This window comes from Lactuca sativa, chromosome 7 (genome assembly GCF_002870075.4).
Source record: "Lactuca sativa cultivar Salinas chromosome 7, Lsat_Salinas_v11, whole genome shotgun sequence".
In the NCBI taxonomy this organism is placed as follows: Eukaryota; Viridiplantae; Streptophyta; class Magnoliopsida; order Asterales; family Asteraceae; genus Lactuca; species Lactuca sativa.
In genome coordinates, this window is record NC_056629.2 from 181,663,081 (window position 1) to 181,666,570 (window position 3,490).

Sequence of the window (3,490 nt, forward strand, 5' to 3'; positions counted from 1 at the left end):
CAAAATGGTGAGAACAAGAAGTGGAGTTGGAAATGCTGATGAAAACAGGAATTAACCACCAGTGATTGAACAAATACCTGTCGTAGCAGCATCACCTGAGCCAATAACCATGGCTGGTGTGCAAATGATGATTCAGACGTTATTGGATCGTCAGATGGATGAAACTAGATGGTTGCTTCGACAGAATCGTGAAGAACTGTCAATTCGTGTGGAAGAGCCTGAATTAAATGAAGGGCACTCGGAAGGTGGAAACTTCAGTGGGTCTGTTGGTCAAGCCAACCCACCGATAGTTAGGCAAGATAACCATGATGGAAGGAATGATGGAATGGGATGCAAGTACAAGGACTTTCTAACTTGCAAACCATCGACCTTCAATGGAAAGGAGGATCCGATTGGAATTATGGATTGGATCTCCGAAATGGAGCTAGCCTTCATGACTTGTGGCTGCAGAGGCAAGTTGCAGACTATCTATGCGGTGCGTCAGTTCCGAGGTGGAGCCGTTCGTTGGTGGAACACTCTAGGGAAGACTTTAAGCCCTAATGAGCCACTGCAATTGACATGGGCAGAGTTCTTGGTGCAGTTCAAACGCAAGTTCTGCTCGGCCCAAAATCTGTTCGAATTAGAAAACAAGTTTTTGGCATTGACGAAAGGCAGCATGTCAGTTGATGAATACACCAATAACTTCACCGATAAGATGGAGTTTGCCTTGCGTATCGTCCCAGACGAGCTGACGAAGGTGGATCGGTATGCGAAGGGACTCCCATGGGAGTACGAGGTGCCAGTACGTCAGGCACATACTCTAGAGGCAGCTATCTGGGCTGCCAAGTCTGTTGAGAACATGATTAAAGGGAGAACCACCTTCAAGGTTGAGGTTGGTGAGAAAAGAAAGTTTGAGGGAACATCTGGTTCCGGTAAGAAAGGCAAAGTTTCGAAATCTGATTCGAAAAAGTTTGGAGGAAAAGGAGGCGAAGCGAAGTGGTGTGATAAGTGTATGAAAAAGCACTTTGGAAAATGTAGCGAGGATGTGACCTGCTACAAGTGTGGAAAGGTTGGACATTTTGCCAATGAGTGTCCGAACAACAAAAGGATGTGTTTTGGTTGTAATGAAGAGGGGCATATTTTGAAAGACTGTCCGAAGAAGAAGGAGGCAGCTAGGCCCAACATTCCACCAAAGCCGAAGGCGAGAGCCTTCCAGATGACACTTGAGGCTGCGAAAGATGAAGCTGATGTCGCTTCAGGTACCTTTCTCGTAAACGAATTACCTGCTCAAATTTTGTTTGATTCTGGAGCAAACTACTCCTTTATTTCGCATGAGTTTGGTAGAAAGCTAGCTTTGCCTATTGATAGACTAGATAATGCTTTATTAGTCGAAGTAGCTAGTGGCAAGTTTGTACCTATTACCCATCGTATAAAAGACATCTTAATTGATCTTAATGGGAATAAGTTCCACGAGGAGTTATTGCCTATCGAACTAAATGGTTTTGACATCGTGTTGGGAATGGATTGGCTTAGCGCCAATGATGCCGAAATTTTATGCAAGAAGAAGATAGTTAAAGTAAACCCGCCTGGGAAAGATTCATTTATGGTGTACTGGGACAAACGGCGAGTGAATTCTGGAATCATTTCCCTAATGAAAGCCAGAAAGTGTTTGACCAAGGGATGTACATCATATTTGGCATTCGTGATTGATGCTAAGAAGGAAAAGTAGGTGATGCAGAGTATTCCAGTGGTGTGTGATTATCCGGATGTATTTTCCGAAGATCTTCCTGGATTACCACCTGATAGACAAGTGGAGTTCAGAATTGACTTGTTACCAGGAACCACGCCAATAGCAAAAGCACCTTACCGATTAGCACCGACGGAGATGAAGGAGATAATGATGCAACTTCAGGAATTACTGGACAAAGGTTTCATTAGACCTAGTTCATCGCCCTGGGGAGCTCCGGTGTTATTTGTGAAGAAGAAAGATGGAAGTATGAGAATGTGCATTGATTACAGAGAGCTGAACAAGGCAACAATAAAGAATAGATATCCGTTGCCAAGGATTGATGACCTGTTTGATCAATTGCAAGGTTCGAGCTATTTCTCGAAGATCGATCTAAGGTCAGGATATCATCAGCTAAAAGTAAGAGAGCAAGATATCGAGAAGACTGCATTCAGAACTAGATATGGACACTACGAGTTCTTGGTTATGTCGTTTGGACTAACCAATGCTCCGACAACATTCATGGATTTGATGAATAGGGTTTGTAATCCGTTCCTTGAAAAATCTGTGATAGTGTTCATAGACGACATTCTGATTTACTCGAAAAGCCAGGAGGAGCATGGCAGACACTTGCGAGAAGTGTTAGAAGTCTTGAAGAAGGAGAAGCTGTATTCTAAGTTCTCCAAATGTGATTTTTGGATTCGTGAAGTCCAATAATGGTTGATCCAGCAAAGATTGAAGTGGTAATGAAGTGGGAACAACCGAAAAGTCCCACAGAGATTCGAAGCTTTTTAGGATTAGCCGGATATTACCGAAGGTTTATCCAAGGCTTTTCTTCGATTGCTACTCCATTAACAACTTTGACCCACAAAGGAGCTACTTATGCTTGGAGTGATAAGCATAAAGAAGCATTCGAAAAGTTAAAGAAAAAGCTATGAGAGGCACCGATACTTTCTCTACCTGATGGAGTTGAAGACTTCGCTGTCTATAGCGATGCGTCTGGGGTTGGATTGGGTTGTGTTTTGACCCAAAGAGAAAAGGTGATAGCATATGCGTCTCGACAGCTGAAAGAGCATGAAAAGAATTACCCGACTCATGATTTGGAGTTGGCAGCGGTAGTTTTCGCTCTGAAAATATGGAGGCATTACCTCTATGGCACGAAGTGCAAACTTTTTACTGATCATAAGAGTCTCCAATATCTCTTTAATCACAAGGAATTAAATATGAGGCAACGACGCTGGCTAGAATTACTTAAAGACTACGACTGCGAGATACTTTACCACCCCGGTAAAGCTAATGTTGTTGCTGATGCTCTCAGTCGGAAAGTCAATCTTGAAAGGAAAAGGCCAAGAGCGTTGAGAATTGAAGTTGTCTCGACCATTGTGGAAAGTATAAAGAAAGCTCAAGAGGAAGCTTTTGAGAAAAATGACCGAAAGGAGGAACGTTTGGGTAAAACGTTGGTGTTTGGTACAAACGGTCATGGACTGAAGGTATTCCAAGATCGTATTTGGGTACCTAAGTCAGGAGGAATTAGAGATCTTCTGATGGAAGAAGCTCACAAAACCGTGTACTCGATTCATCCGGGTAGCACAAAAATGTATAGGGACCTGAAACCCTACTACTGGTGGCCGACGATGAAGCTTGATGTTGCAAAGTATGTGGCTGAGTGTGTGACTTGTGCGGGAGTAACGACACAACATCAGAAACTGTACGGGAGTTTAGAACCATTGCCTATGCCTATGGGTAAGTGGGAAGACATTGCTATGGATTTTGTCACTAAACTGC